Source organism: Syzygium oleosum, unplaced genomic scaffold, assembly GCF_021117445.2.
Source record: "Syzygium oleosum isolate NSW1041296 unplaced genomic scaffold, Sole_v2.1 Sole_v2.40, whole genome shotgun sequence".
NCBI lineage: Eukaryota > Viridiplantae > Streptophyta > Magnoliopsida > Myrtales > Myrtaceae > Syzygium > Syzygium oleosum.
The window spans coordinates 860,236-877,734 of NW_026607524.1; the positions used below are offsets into that span (position 1 = coordinate 860,236).

The window sequence follows — 17,499 nt, forward strand, 5'->3', positions numbered from 1 at the left end:
ATCTTCCTCGGAACAAATGGACCTCAAGTTGTAATGTAATCATGAAAGAAGTTATTATGCTATCAAAGAAAAGATTCTAGATACAAAGTTGTGGAAAAAGTTATTAGTAATGTTTAAATTACATTACCCTTTTTTTATAGTTTTATATGTTGCTTCAGTCTTTGAAATATCATTGATGTTAGAGGGTTGCAATGGCTGGATACATATGAAGTGACATGTTAATATGATAGCATGTATTTAATTAAATATTCTTTTTTATAACAAACGAAGAAATCACGGCTAGGGAGGACACTTCATTGAGGATGTGAAGTCAACCTTCATAAGAGATTGTTTCTCAACTGGCCACATTGAACAAAGTGAATGAAATCGAACAGCTTGATAATGGTCAAGTAAAAAACATTGTATGATCTATAAATTATGTAGGTCAAGCCCATTTCAACTAGTTGATCATGTGAACTCCACAGTGAAATCTATATGAATGATTATTGGCACATGATCCGTAAATCATGTGAGGCTGTTAACCTTACAGTGGATTAAGGATAATCACTTAATCATTTCTCTTTTTACTGTGTATAAAAGAAATGTGTGTTAGCGGGTTAAAGGATGAAATCAACATCTGAGACGTGGCGAATCTCGGTAGTTGTGCTGGGCTTTCTCTCTTGGCACAAAGATTTTGCAAATTCAGTGAGATTTTCTAAGTTAATAATGTTCTACTGATTCAATGAGATTTTCAAATGCAACTTCAAAGTACATCTTTTTTAGGCCGTTCAAAATTGGAATCGGATGTTATTGAAAGCTGTAACATAGTTGTGGTCATCATCAAGATTTTCCATTTCATTGACTTAATAAGCAAATAGGACGCGCAATGAAAAGTGCCGTGTACTTGAGGGGAGGGGCGGATGCTTTTTGGGGTTTTCTTCATGACTAATTATATTTTCACACCTTGATATGTTCTTTCACACCTATTATAAAAATGCTTTTTGAGGTTATTAAGGTTCCGTTTGTTTCAAATATGAACTGTGTTGGAAAATATTTTCAAAGAAACTTATTTTCATCCTATGTTGGCCTGTATCTTGCAAACAATACGAAAGTCATTTTTCGATATTTGTTATAGAAAAGAAATGAATACACATTTGAAAAAAAGTCTCGAGTACAACCCGAGGTCCTGGATTTAGGCATTGGCAATCCAGGCTTGGGTGCTGGGGTCTCGGGTCTAATCTCTAGGGACCTAAGCGTGGGTGCAGGTGACCTAGGCGTGGGAGTCGAGTACTTGGGCCTGGCCACCAAGGACTTAGGCATATGCACTAGGGTCTTGGGCTCGACCATTGGGGATCATGGCTCTTGTCATGCCCCGAACCCTACGGCACGCGACAACCCTACCGAGGTCGAATCTAGTGCGATGTCTCAGGACGCGTCGCCGATCTAAAACCCAACACAGAGAACAATGCACATGCGGAAGCAGTCAAACACCTGTACAATATAAAACAACATGACCCAGGGATAGTAATAAATACAATAAATATAACTTGCATTACTAATAGGGATTTACAATATTTAAAGACAAGCATATACACCAACCAAAAATGGGTCAATAGCCACTAACATAAAAAAGGGTACATGGCTCGGGCGGTCAGGCACTATCTAAAAAGGGCCCCTATCAAAAAGGGTACATGACACGTCGGCCGCCACGCCCCCATCTCGAAGGAGATCCCCGAGATCGTGCCGTCGGAGGTGCCCCATGCGGCTCCGGAGATTCAGGTCGAGCGGGAAGAGCAGGGGGACGGAGAGGAAGCAACGGAGTTCTGAACTGAGAAAGAGAGATAACGTCCGATAAACGCAAAAGCAACGGAGCAGGGGAGAGAGACAGAGGAGTCAAAAGGTGGGCCCGGATTGCCAGATGTCGACTTTTGAATGGTGTGCTGCATGGGTGACATGGAGTATTAAACTCACCTAATATTTTCTCGGTCGTCATACCTATTGGACGATTGTATGGTTCAGTCTAAAGAAAAGAAAAGACTTTTTACCCATGCTAGTAAATTTTAAAAAAAGGTCGGTAAATATATAAAAACTCTGGTAAAAAAAGCTACTGCTTATTTGATTCATTGATAGCTTATTGGTAATTGACTGAAAATATTATGAGACAAACTCTTTTTGATGGTGTGCAAATCACCAATTTCTTTTTTTTTTTTTCATCTTTTATCAACTTTCATTTGTCTTTCTTACCAACGCCATAAATTTATCAAGTGTCATTCGAATTTACCAATCCTTATTTGAGTGACCGATCAACTTTTTTTCAATTAAACTTCCAACTAATCTTAGTGTGGTGAGTGTGACTTCCAACATATTTTTAGTAAGAAATGTTTGTGATTTAATAGATCAAACGTTTCCCCGCTCAAACGAAGTTCTTGGGGATAAGTTAAAAATAGTTTGTTCTCTTATAATCCCTTCAATCTTAATCTGTGTGGACCAACACTGGTCTTAGTCAATGATATTTATGGTGCTCCTAGGCTGCAAATTGTTTGTTGTTATCTCCCAATTGCTTATCGTCGACATGCATCGACTTAGAATAGACTCATCTCCTTTTTCTTTGTTGAATCTCAATAATTTAAACCAAGTCTATCAAGTTCTATAAAAATTACTTATCGTCGACATGCATCGACTTAGAATAGACTCATCTCTTTTTTCTTTGTTGAATCTCAATCATTTAAACCAAGTCTATCAAGTTCTATAAAAATTACTTCTTTGTTAGTACTCGATAATTGTTCGACAACCGATAGCTTTCACTTAATTATTATTATTTTGGTCAGATTTTACTTAATTATCTGCAAACTGGTGTTTTCATAAGTTTTTGTGGAATTATTCCACGCATGGGAACATGATAGATATCTAGTTTAGCTAATTTTACATATATTATTAATGGCTACCGATCTGTCTGCGATTTATCATGTGTTTTTTTTTGTCTTATTTTGAGCAAAAATAATTGTTTAATGACTTTTTTTAATCAAAATTTAAAATATTATCAAATGTTAGAAATTATACAAAAAATTATGAACAAATCTAGTTGTCAATATTCGTTTAGTCTTGACTTGAGTTAAATAAATGTCAATTTACATGAATAATAAGATTTGGAAAGAAGTAAAATTGAACGTCATTCCACAAGTTAAGATTGCGATCTACATTTAGTAGTCACTTGCTATTAGCTCGCTCTCTCTCTCAATGAGAAGAAAAGTACAATATGAGAAGATTGATCAAATAGATAAATAATTATATTTCCACACGCACGCATGGAATAAATATTGACCTTGCTCGTCACCAACTTTCTTTGCAATCAAATTGCTCCAATTAGAAAATTTGACATTCAACTTCTATGAATACAACTAATCCATTCCCTCGTTCTCCACTGCACAAACATATCCCTTCATGCATTATTGCTCAAATGGCTTTCAAACTTGCAAAAAATTTCTCCACATGCTTGATATTTGTCTTGTGTACATGTGCATGCGCCTCGGACGTCACATCTCGTACCTACGACATGTCGTCCGTGACTAAAAAGTTTGAGGAGTGGATGACTCGACACGGGCTGACTACACGGACGTGGGCGAAAAGGTGAAGCGTCTGAAGATTTTTCTGGAAAGTCTATGCTTCGTTGAGGATTTCAATGGCGCTGCGAATCGGACTTACAAGGTTTGATTGCACAAGTTCTTGGATTTAACCAACGAGGAATTTATGGCAACATATACTGGATACAAATTGCCATCATCAACACGCAGTAACTCCTCCCAAGTCCATTCTTTTGAGTACGAAGGTTTGAGTAGCAATCGGGATGGCGTCGATTGGGTCAAACAACATGATGAACCGCATATGGAACCAAGGCCAATGTAATAAGAAATTTACTGCTAACTTAAAGCCGCGAATGATAACCATTTTGTTTCTCTGTTTTTTTTTTTCCGGGAACATGTTTGGAACAGAAATCCGTTTGGTAAAATAATTTCATTTTTTTATTTCCGGGATAAATTTTTAGCCTAGAAATAAATTTGGAAGAGAAATGAGAAGTTAACATTTTCTACTTTTCTATTTTGGGAACAGAAATAGAAATAACAACTCTTTTTTATTGTCCGCCATCGCCGTCCGCCATCGCCCAACAGTTGTCCGCCACTTGCCGGTTGTTCGCCGTTGCCTGTTCGCTGCTCGCCGACCTTCTGCCGTCGCCCCCACTCGCCCATCAGCCGCCCACCGCTAGCCACCATCACTCGCATTTGCTAGCTAGCCGCCTATCAAACGAATTTCTATTACGGAATAAAACAATTTATGCCGTTATCAAACACTACTTTTTGCTCAGAAACTTGTCTGGGTAATAGAAACATATTTTTCTATTTCCAGCCAGAAATAGGGCCCGGGAAAAGAAATTTTATTATTTGCGCCCTTAGAAGCCTATCCTAAGATATGTCAGCAATTACTGCTTTGCTTTATCCCTCTTGTCATAAAAGAATGAATCTTATTAATGAAACAACATACAAATTAGTTGTTCTAACACTTTAATTTGGCATCACATAGCTATGGGAGCTTCGGCTTGAAGTTTTCTTGATTGAGTTATCGTACTACACGATTCACTCACTACCCTCTGTGTACGGGATCTTGCCGGTTGTTATTGGTGGCGGCAGAGGCGGAAGCAATCATACAGATCACCTCTGGTGTGCTGCTGACAACTCATAGATTGTGCCACCAATGGCGGTAACAGGGGCTGCCAATGCGATTGGATGGAGAACGGCTTCGAGTACATCATCAACAACCAAGGCAACAGCTCCACAATGAACTACCTGCATGTCGAGGTCAACATCACCTGCAACATGCAGCGCTCATCTATCGCCGAGGCCAAAATATCATACTACAGGGACATCCCCTCGAACAAGGATGAAATGCTGAAGGCCGTGGCTAAGGAACTGGTATCAGTAGCGCTGGACTCGAGTGGAGCTGTGTTCCATAACTATGCAGGCGGGATCTTTACTAGCCCGTGTGGGTCCAATTTGAACCACGCGATGACGTTTGTCGGGTACGAGATGCACGTGGACAGGACCAAGTTCCGGTAGATAAGGAACTCTTGGGATGTTTTGTGGGGCGAGGATACATAAGAATTCATAGGGATCCTGGGGTTGTAGGTGTTGGATTCATAATGCAATACTGTTTGTTGTAATCAGAAAATTTAAATAAAAATAATAATCCTGAAAAGACGATAACAAATTAATTCTGACAAACACAACCACCAAACAAAGCAAGTGGGTTATTCCCTAACTTAGTGTTGCCCATCAACTCAAGAAAGTCCTTAGGCCATCACCTTGAAGAGATGAACTCTCGAAAACGAGGAAATGCTTTGAGGGCACGAGTTGCTTTGCTCGGTGTGATGGGGCAGAGATCTGCGCAGAGCCTACGTGGACTCTCGGCTAAAGTTGCATTAGTTGGCCATCATAGTCCTTTGACTTTGCCTTGCATCATGTGCAAAAAACCGAACATATTGTAACAAAATTAAACAGGAGATGAGATACGGATTACCAAATCTCCTTAAGGTGATTAGTTTCTGTTCATGGTGCTTCGAGATTTACAAACTATGTTTGTCAAGATACCACACATCATACCTATTTGTATTAGCACTATACAAATGGAACTTTGTTGAACTCTTCTCAAAACCAGCACACTAAAAGAAAATTGAAGTGAAGAGATACATTGTTTTTTCTTCTTCTCTCTGTTGAGGAAAACTCCTATTGATTTTGAAGTTGACAAAACCTTCTATGTTATTGTAAATCTGATACTTATTCTGAACAATTTTATTCCAGGTCTGTATATTCTGGAAGCTCAGAAGAAAGTTATTCAGACTTTACAAACTGTCAAGTATGTTTTTGAAGACCCACATAATCTAGGTTCTGAGATTCAGACGCAGAAGTTATTCAGATGTAGATGCAAAAGCAGAAGTTATTCAGATGTAGATGCAGACGAAGAAATTATTCAGATGCAGAAATTCTTCAGACGCAGACGCAGAAGTTCTTCAGATGCAGACGCAAAGTTTCTTCAGACGCAGAATTCAGAACGAAACACAACAGCTAGTGATCTGGCATGGATTTCACAGAAAGAATGTTCTGATTGTCTCAATCTCAATCAAATTGATTGACAATCAAACATCACGACAAGAATGCATTACAACGGACAAAACTCTACTTATGGAAACCAAGATTCTGATTGTATGGGCGACCAGAATCAACGGGATTCAGAATCTGTCATCCAACGGCTACTCAATCCTTATTATACAAATCTGTCCAAAGTGAAGATTGGAAGATGATCCTCTGAAAGTTGTCCAATGGCTAGTAGAGGAGTATTTAAGAAGATCAACGAGTAGCAGAAGGAACACAGAATCAAGAATCAACAAGTCCAAAGTCTGAGCATACTCCAATCATTTCTCTTGTCATTCTGAGCAAAACATTAAGATCTTGAGGGATACTTTGTAAGAGTGATTGTGTGAGATAGAGAGTCATATCATACACAAGAGTGTTGACACTCAGAAGTTGTAATTCCTCTTGATTACACAGTGAAATCCAGCCGGTAGGCTGTAAGCGTGGGAGAGTAGACGTAGGCTTGCTATAAGCCGAACCACTATAAACTTGTGTGCAGATTCTCTATCCCTTATCTCTTACTTTACATTCTGCACATCAAGAGTACCGTCTTTATAATCTGTCTTGAATCTGAATTTTATTCAGACTCTTCTGTGATTTATTTTGTTTCCGCATAAATTATAAAAAAATTGTTTAAGATCACCTATTCACTCCCCTCTAGGTGTTCCTTGCTAGCTACATCAATTGGTATCAGAGCAGGTTGCTCATTTATTGAAGTGTCTTACTTCTGAGCTAACGATCTATATGGCTAGCTATGGTGCTCCAGGGCTCATTGAAGGATAGAGCAACAACAGCCACCATATTTCGATGGCAAGGAATATAGCGTCTGGAAGAATAAGATGAAGGCATTCATAAAGTCAATTGATCACATGCAATGGGATGTCATCATCAGAGGAGTCAATCCAAGATCTTCTGATTCAAAAGAAAAGGCATATGCAAGCATAGCAGCAGATCCTCCATTATCTCAAACTGAGATATCCAAAAGAGAAACCTTAGATTCCAAAGCAATTTATTCTCTCTATTGTGCTTTATCACCTATTGAATATAAAAAAAATTGCTGCTTGTGAATCAGCTAAGGAAATCTGGGATACTCTCCTTGTTACTTATGAAGGAACAGATCGTGCCAAGGAAACTCAAATCAATCTTTTGCTTGGTCAATATGAATCCTTCAAAATGAAGCCTGAGGAATCAATTGCTGATTTGTATGACGGGTTTACTGATATAGTAAACGGTCTTGCTTATCAAGGACAACCAGTTCCAGATGCAATGAAAGTCAACAAACTGCTGAGAGGACTGACAAATCAGTGGGATAACATCAAAACATCTCTTCGAGAAACACAAAGGATTAAGCCTCTATCAGTGAATGAGTTAATTGGAACTCTTCAATCATATGAGATTGAGAAACGGAATGAGGAGAATGAATCCAGAGGTAATAAGTCAATTGCTTTGAAGACTAACATTGATTCTGATGCAGATTCTGAAGATGAAGACGTTGATGATGAAGAACTAGCTCTCTTTATAAAGAAGTATAAGAAAATGAATATCAAAGGAAGAAACCTCAGAGGTAAGAAGCCTTTTGAGAAGAAGAAGTCTTTCGATGAAACAGAGAGATCAAAGGATGTTATATGCTTTCACTGTAAGAAACGTGGACATATTAAGCCAAATTGTCCACTTCTGAAAAAGAAGACCAAGTTTGAGAAAGCAAAGAAGGCCTTAAAAGCAGAAACCTGGAGTGATACAGAGTGTGAAGATAATGATGAAGATATCTCAAATTTCTGTCTAATGGCTAAGTCAGACTCAGACTCAGATTCAGATTCTGATCCCAAAGTGGAGATTGAGGTAAAACATTCTGACATGCCTATTGAAGTATCAAATTACATTGATGAATTATGCTTTGAATTCAAGACTGCTCTTAAATACATCTCTTCTTTGAAAAAGGAAAATTCATCACTGAGGCAACATGATGTTTCACAAAAAGAAAAAATCGATTTCCGTCAAAAAGAATTTCATCAAGTCAAGGAAAGTCGAGATTTTCTTTCCAAAGAAAATGCGGTTTTGAAAAAGCAAGTTTCAGAAATTACTTCCAAGTTTTCAAAGGGTTCAGAAACCTTGAAGCATATCCTTTCTATCTAAATTCCTTACTACAACAAATCTGGTCTCGGATTTGTGAAGGAAAGTGATAGCTTGATTGATTTTCCAAAGGTCAAGGAGAGATTAAAACAAAGACCTCCTCGACAAGCTTATAAAAACCATTTCAAAAGGAATTTTGTAAAACCTGTTGGCCGAGGTGCACTCAGGTGCTCAAAATGTGGAGATCCACAACATTTTGAGAATGAATGTCCTAAGGTCTGGAGACCTATTAGAAGAGATTTTGTTAAGACAGCTTATACTAATACTCAAGGACCCAAACAAATTTGGGTACCAAAGAAAACTTGAGTTGTTGTGATTTTTGCAGATTACCACAAAGAGAAAAAGGAAGTGGTACCTAGACAGTGGATGCTCCAGACATATGATAGGAGATCCAAGTATATTCGTTGATCTACACAATCTAAATGGTGGAAAAGTTTCCTTTGGAGGAAATACCAAAGGAAAAATCGTTGGCAAAGGAACAATTGAAATTGGAGGACTTACAATAAATGATGTCTCTTTAGTGAAAGGACTCAACTACAACTTGATAAGCATAAGCCAACTATGTGATACAGGTTTCAGAATCAACTTTCCAGAAGATACATGCTCAGGGACAAGCAAAGATTCTTCTCAAACATTTACAGGAAGAAGACATGGCAATATCTATCTTCTAGATGTCAATCCAAACTCCACTCATTGCTTGATCTCAATCAAAGAAGACGAAGATCTATGGCATAGAAGATTGGGGCATATCAGTATGAAACAAATCTTAAAGATCTCAAACAAGAAACTGGTTCGAGGTCTACCAGATTTGAAATACAAGAAAACAGAGTTATGCAATACCTGTACACTAGGAAAGCAAGTAAGGAGCTCTTTCAAGTCTATACATCATGTTTCCACTAATCGTGCTTTACAGCTTCTTCATATGGATCTATTTGGACCAACCAGAACACAAAGTATTGGTGGTAAGAAATATTGTTTAGTTATTGTTGATGACTTCACAAGATTTATTTGGGTATTCTTCCTTGCTCATAAAAATGAAGCATTTTCATATTTTTCAAAATTTGCAAAAAGAATTCAGAATGAAAAGGGCTATTCCATTTCCTGCATTAAAACTGATCATGGGGGAGAATTTGAAAATCAAAGTTTTTCAGATTTTTGTGAGGAAAATGGCTTTCAACACAATTTTTCTACTCCTTATACACCAGAACAAAATGGTGTTATAGAGAGGAAAAATCGTTCTTTGCAAGAAATGGCAAGAACTCTGTTGATTGAAAGCAAAATTCCTTTTCATTTCTGGGCAGATGCAGTTTTTACAGCATGTATATCATTAACAGAGCTTTTCTCAGACCTATTCTTGAGAAAACCCCCTATGAGCTTTACAAAGGTAGAAAGCCCAACATTTCATATTTTCGTGTGTTTGGTTGTAAATGCTTTATTCTGAAAAATCCAAATGACCGCACTGGTAAGTTTGATGATAAAGCAGATAAAAGATTTTTCCTTGGATATTCTACTAAAAGTAAAGCATACAGAGTCTTCAACAAGAACTCTCAGACTGTTGAAGAATCAATGAATGTAAGGTTTGAAGAAAACATTCAGACTCACAGAGATGAATCTGAACCATCTTCCAACATTCAAGATTTCTCAGAAGATCATCAATAATCAGTATCAGAAGGAAAAGAAGGAAAAGAAGATACAATACAGACTCAACCAGAAAGTTCAGAGTCTGCAGATTTTCAGAAGGAAAGATTTGACAAAAACTGAAAACATAAATCCAGTCATTCGAAGAACCTCATCATTGGAGAAATAGAAGATGGCATCAAGACAAGATCCAAACACAAAGAGAATATCAGCAAGTTGGCATTGATATCAGAAATAGAACCAAAAGAAGTTAGTGAAGCTTTATCAGATGAAAGCTGGATCGATGCTATGCAGGAGGAACTTCAGCAGTTCAGAATCAATAAAGTATGGGAGCTTGTGCCAAGACCCAAAAATCATCCAGTAATTGGAACAAAATGGGTATTCAGAAACAAACTGGATGACAAAGGGAAAGTTACAAGAAACAAAGCAAGACTGGTTGCAAAAGGCTATTTTCAAGAAGAAGGCATAGATTATGATGAAACATATGCACCGGTTGCAAGGTTAGAAGCCATTTGGCTACTATTAGCTTATGCTTGTTTCCATAACTTTAAATTGTTTCAGATGGACGTGAAAAGTGCATTTCTGAATGGATATATCAAAGAAGAAGTATATGTGGAACAACCACCTGGTTTTGAAGAACCAAGGAAGACTGATTATGTCTATAGACTCAAAAAAGGCTCTTTACGGTCTGAAACAAGCACCCAGAGCTTGGTACGAAAGGTTAAGTAACTTCCTTCTGCAAAATGATTTCACCAAAGGTAAGATTGACACAACTTTATTTGTTAAGAGAAAGGGTAAGGATTTCCTACTTGTTCAAATTTATGTTGATGATATAATCTTTGGATCCTCTAACGAAATGCTTTGCAAGGAATTCTCAAAGAATATGCAGAATGAATTCGAGATGAGTATGATGGGAGAATTAACATTCTTTCTTGGCCTTCAAGTGAAACAAACCAAAGATGGTACATTCTTTTGCCAAGACAAGTATGCAAAGGAGATTATCAAGAAGTTTGGATTACAAAATTGCAAGAAAACAGACATTCCCATGTCTCATTCATCCAAACTGGACAAAGATGAAAATGGTAAAAAGGTTGATCAGAAGGTATATAGAAGCATGATAGGTTCATTATTGTATCTAACTGCATCTAGACCTGACATTCTTTTAGTGTCTGTATGTGTGCGAGATTTCAATCAGACCCAAGGGAATCTCATTTTTCTGCAGTAAAGAGAATAATCAAATTCATTGGAACATATCCAATGTTAGGTCTTTGGTATTCCAAAGATTCAGATTTTACTCTTCTTGGATATTCGATCTTGATTTAGTTTGGATGTAAAGTGGACGGGAAAAGTACTTCAGGTACATGTCAGCTTCTTGGAAATATGTTGGTATCCTGGTACTCAAAGAAGCAAAATACAGTTGCACTTTCTACAGCAGAAGCAGAATATGTAGCATTGGGAAGTTGCTATGCACAGATTCTGTGGATGAAGCAGCAATTACAAGACTTTGATATTGAAGAATCAAGTGTTGCAATCAAATGTGACAACACAAGTGCAATCAATTTGACAAAGAACCCCATTCTTCATTCTCGAGCTAAGCATATTGAAATAAAGCATCACTTTATTCGAGATCATGTTCAAAATGGTGATGTGAATATTCAATTCATTGATTCTAAGAATCAATTAGCTGATATATTTACAAAACCTCTTGATAAATCTTCATTTGAATTCATAAGAGACAGACTGTGCATCACTTATCCATTTTCTTGAAGTGTTTGATAGACAAATTTTTTTTCAGACTCAAGTACTCTCAGTCTGAACATTTTTTAGACTCAAAGAAAGGTACGTTCCTTATTCAAATTTTAGCGGGTATATTTTTGGCAGGATATTTTTATAAATCGTTACTTTTGGAAGCAAATCAGGTATGTATTCTAATTTATCTGATAAATTGTGCTTAATATATTGTTATGATATCATCCTGTTTGGTTAAGCTTCAAAGAGTATATTTTCTTCCTACTTGCTTGGGATATCTTTTTATTTTCTAAAAGTAACTTTTCCTTCCAAAACTTATCCACCTCCTTTTTTAAACCCGTCCTTCTCTTCAAAACCCTATCAGTACGATCTTTTACTCTCAAAACCCTTTCGATATTCAGAGACTCTCCTCTTCTTCCTCTAAAGATCGAAACTTTCGTCTCCAAAAGTGATCATAATGCCGGTCAAGATGGTGGCCCGTAGAAGATCTTCCCGTATTCTCAATCAAGACTCAAAGTCTACCGCACCGGCGGAATATTTGGAAGTTTCAGACTCAGAATCCGACTATCTTGAAGACCGTTCTGAAGCAACACCTCCTCAGCGATCGTCGGCACCGAAATCATCCGGTAAAACAAATTTTCGTTTTCGAAGTATCAAGCTTGTATGGAATGCTTATCAGCGGTTAAAGAGAAGCAATGCCTCTGAATCGGTTCTGCGTGACTGTCTTAAAGACAATAATTTACTCTCTGAAGAACATCTCGCTGAAACCTACTCTGAGTTTTGTTCTAAATCTGAACAAGTTCCAACCAGCTCTACCCCACAAGAGACTTCCTCCAGAAAGGGCAAAGAAAAAGTTAGAGAAGCTTCAACTCCTTCTGAAAAGAAATCGGTTCATGTAAGCCCTAAGTCCACTAGTGCTTCAAAATTTGTTGTTCCTGATGATGATGCACGATTTTTTGAAACTTTTGAGATAAATGTGGAAATAGCATCTGGTTTGCCTGGAACAGGAGGCTTGTTCAGAAGCACTGCGCATCATATGTGCTACAAGTTGTTACTTGCTAGAGGGGTAATGAACAATAGGACTGTGGATTTCGAATACCTGGAGAAGGCTGGCATTTCTGTACAGCACCTGTTTGAGAAATTAGGAATTTATGAATTTTGCCTTCAATCTGCCAATATTTATGCTGAATTAACTGCCTACTTCTATTCCAATCTTTCAATTCTGTCACCAAATTGGATTCAGTTTACTGTTGGTGACAAGAAGGTTGACTTAAAGGCGCATGAGTTGACAAGGATAATTGGAGCCACACACTCCACTTTTACTCCATTGGCAGTGAATCTTGAAGAAGCTTCACAGGTGGCTTCTGAAAATCCAAACTTTGCTCAAGGATCCAAGCGCCATCTCTCCTATTCTGACTTATCCAGACGATCTGTGATCTTGCATAAGATCATAATCAACTGTTTGAAGCCAAAAGATGCCTCAAAAACTGACCTATCAAAATCAGAGATAAAGCTCATTTGGGCTATCTTAAAAGGTCAATCCTTCTCTCTCCCTCACCTCATCATATTCCATATGTACAGAGCATTACAGAAGGATAAGGGTCATCTGCCATATGGAGCTTTAATCACTCGTATCTTCATGTTTCTCAATATATCTATTCCTGGTGAGTTGCGTGAAACCATGCTACCTTTTATGTTTGTTAGAGAAAGAATGCTCTCCAAAATGAAGAAATTTGAATATGTAAGGGACAGAGTAAAAGGAAAGAAAGTTGAGAAAGAAAAGGAGCAAAGGAAAAGAACCAGTTCAGCCAGCAAGCAGCCTAATTCTCCTACCCGACTAAAAGTGTATCGCAAGAAACGTAGAATTCTTCTGCATGATGAAAATGATGAAGCAGACGCAGAACACTTTGAAACAGGAGGCCCAGAACATGTTCCTGAACCACCTTCCAAGGTTTCAGAATCAATTCATGAAGAACATGTTTCTGAAGATCAAGCACCTGTTCAGGGGGAGATTTCACCAGAATCAGCCACAGGGTATAATCAGTCTGAGGAAGCTAATGTCCAAGGTCAGCCATCCGAAAATCAGAACATTCTTTCTATTCTGCTCGAGATTAAAGACAAGCAAGCTGCTCTAGATCAAAATATGCAGAATCTACAGAAATTTGTTGAGGAAAACACCAAGGCTCAACAACTTCAGGCAGCAGCAGATAAAGCAGCATTAGAGGAAGCCATTACTATGTGCTCATCCAACATGGATAAGGCCATAGGTCAATGCAGTTCGAATATTGAGGAGGCTGTCTCAATATTGGAAAATTTTCAACTGATTCGTACTCCTAAAAAATAGCCTGTTTTTCAACATTTCTCTCCACATTTTTTTTTTTCAATTCGTCTGTAATTATCTCATACTTATTGTTAGACTGGTTGATTAGTTAATGTCAGTGCCTTATTCTCTCTATTATTATCTTTTTGCTCATGACAAAAAGTGGGAGAAATTATGTGCAGATTTGCAGGTTATATTCAAAGGAAGAAAGACACAGATATCAACAGAGTTTGCTCTTTCAATCTGTGTTTCATGAGCTTAATATGTTATTTATTTTCAAAATAATTCAATCTGCAAGAAAGTTTTGTCACCATAAAAAAAGGGGGAGATTGTTGAGGAAAACTCCTATTGATTTTGAAGTTGACAAAACCTTCTATGTTATTATAAATCTGATACTTATTCTGAACAATTTTATTCCAGGTCTGTATATTTTGGAAGCTCAGAAGAAAGTTATTCAGACTTTATAAACTGTCAAGTATGTTTTTGAAGACCCACATAATCTAGGTTATGAGATTCAGACGCAGAAGTTATTCAGATGCAGATGCAGAAGCAGAAGTTATTTAGATGCAGATGCAGACGAAGAAATTATTCAGATCTGAGAAATTCTTGAGCCTTGACGCGAAGTTCTTCGAGATGCGAGACGAGAATTTCTTGAGCCGAGAATTCGAACGAAACACAACGGCTAGTGATCGGCATGGATTTCACGAAGGAATGTTCTAATTGTCTCAATCTCAATCAAATTGATTGACAATCAAACATCACGACAAGAATGCATTACAACGGACAAAACTCTATTTATGGAAACCAAGATTATGATTGTATGGGCGACCTGAATCAGCGGGATTCAGAATCTGTCATCCAACGGCTACTCAATCCTTATTATACAAATCTGTCCAAAGCGAAGATTAGAAGATGATCCTCTGAAAGCTGTCCAACGGCTAGTAGAGGAGTATTTAAGGAGATCAATGAGCAATAGAAGGAACACAGAATCAAGAATCAACAAGTCCAAAGTCTGAGCATACTCCAATCATTTCTCTTGTCATTCTGAGCAAAATATTAAGATCTTGAGGGACACTTTGTAAGAGTGATTGTGTGAGATAGAGAGTCCTACCATACACAAGAGTGTTGACACTCAGAAGTTGTAATTCCTCTTGATTACATAGTGAAATCCAGCCGGTAGGCTGTAAGCGTGGGAGAGTGGACGTAGGCTTGCTATAAGCCGAACCACTATAAACTTGTGTGCAGATTCTCTATCCCTTATCTCTTACTTTACATTCTGCACATCAAGAGCACCGTCTTTATAATCTGTCTTGAATCTGAATTTTATTCAGACTCTTCTGTGATTTATTTTGTTTCCGCATAAATTATAAAAAAATTGTTTAAAATCACCTATTCACACCCCTCTAGGTGATCCTTGCTAGCTACATCACTCTCTATATCTATATTTCTTTTTTCTATGGAGTGAAGAATAGTTCATTTCCATTTATAGAGTTTGAATGGACATGAACTGAACAAAGACATGAACTAAAGAGATTTATGAACTTAACATATACATGAACTGAAAAGAAATGTCTCGTTTTGTTCACGTTTGTTGATCTATTAACCCATAATTACGAAATTCGACCAAAAAAAAACCCATAATTACAACAGAAGGTGACCTTTTGTGGACTTGCCGTGAAAGTTTCTTATCCCGTTGCATAAATGTTATTCTAGGAGATTATCGCTTTGAGTTCATGTGTGTTAGTAGGCTAAAATCGGTCGATATGAACTGAGTTTAGTCTAAATGCAAATATTTCGGGTTAATTACTATAGTTAATTTCGTGGATTTACTGCTTTAATTTCAGTTAGACCCCATACAACCTTTGCTGGGTTTCTTATGCTGAAGTTTCTTGTGTGTATGCAGGTCCTTAATACCTATTGGACGATTCTGCCGTTTCATTTAAAAAAAAGAGGGATTTTGTCCTATGCTATTTTCTAAAAGAGTTGGCAAATATAAAAAAATAGTGTTAAAAAAGCTACCACATATATGATTTTCCGACAACTTATTGGTAACTTACTAATATTTTTATGATGCCAACTATTTTTTATGGTATGCCAATTATCAATTTCTTTTTTATATTTTATTGACTTTCACATGTCTCTTTCTTACAAATGCCTTAAATTTATCAATCATTATATAGTGACTTATCAACTTTTTTCCAATTAAACTATGAATTAGTTTTAAGTTAACAACTCTAATTCTAGATAGTTGACAACGTTTACATGGTTTTTATCTATAAAGTATATTGACTTTTATGATCAATCAAGTATTATTTGTCTTTCTTATAAGCGCCTTAAATCACTAAATTTGTTATATAAGTTTATTAATTTTCACTTGTGTGACTTAATAGTTTTTCTCTAGTTATATTAACAACTAGTTTGGGCTTATCAAATCTTATTTTAGTTGCTTACCAATGTTAATAGTTTTTAAATTTGCCAACAATTTTCAATCGACACACTAACTTTTATTTGCTTTACCCATATGTGAAATTCACCAACTCCTCATAAAAGTTACCAGCCCTAGCAAAAGTATTTATTAACTTTTTTATGATTAAGTTACACTATAGTTTTACATTATTGACACTCATTCGAGTAAGTTAACAGCATTTATTTGACCTCTTCAAATTACCAAGTTATCTTCTCTCTGATGAAATAACCTTATCTTATCTTTTACAAACTTTGTTTACTCTTTGAACCAACTATTATATTATATAAATTTACCAACTTTTCTCTCATTAAGCTACTAACTAGTTTGGGAGTCGCGACCTTCCATAGGTGAACCACTAAGGGAAAGCTAATGGATTACTAAGCAAAGACTTAGCGTGGACTTTCCCAAATCCATACCAATTGCAACTTTGGGGTTTTGATTTAATCATTTAAACATCAAGTTTGATTCATTTAGGAGTCACAAATAATTTATTATGTGTTGATTATAAACCCAAGAAAAATTTGGAAGAATATTTTACTTTCACGAACCAATAATATCGTGGATTTGGGGACTTGGTTACTGTGACATTTCGAATTTCAGCCCATTTTTGAGATTTATAAAACATGCATTTTGCCAGTGCGCTTATAGTTAAATCTCGCCCACAACTTATTACTTTCGGGTTATTTTAATTTTGAGATTTCATTAAAATCGCATTAGATCGAATTTGGCCATTATTTAGAGCCGAACTTTGGTGTTGAATTTCTCGGAGTTTCGTGACAAATTTAATTAGACGGTGTCGATATTATTATGGTCAACGTCGATATTGCTCGAGATTAGTGAAAAGTGAAATTTGGATCCGGTACGGATTTGGACTAGTACATCTCCCTCGTAGTGTATTTTATTTAGTGTCTTTTGGCCAAATCCTAATTTATAATTAGGGTTTTTCGTTGACCGTCGGATCGATTTCGGGTTTGAATGTAGGCCGTCGGATCACACTCGAGTGCAATGTTTGACTTTTGTCTCTCTCTCTCTCTCTC

At 36.9% G+C, this 17,499-nt stretch overlaps 1 pseudogene; it reads left to right on the forward strand.

Annotated features, from left to right (window-relative positions):
* Positions 1-3,436: 3,436 nt before the first annotated feature.
* Positions 3,437-5,191, forward strand: LOC115684154 (actinidain-like; annotated as a pseudogene).
* The last annotated feature ends 12,308 nt before the right edge of the window (positions 5,192-17,499 follow it).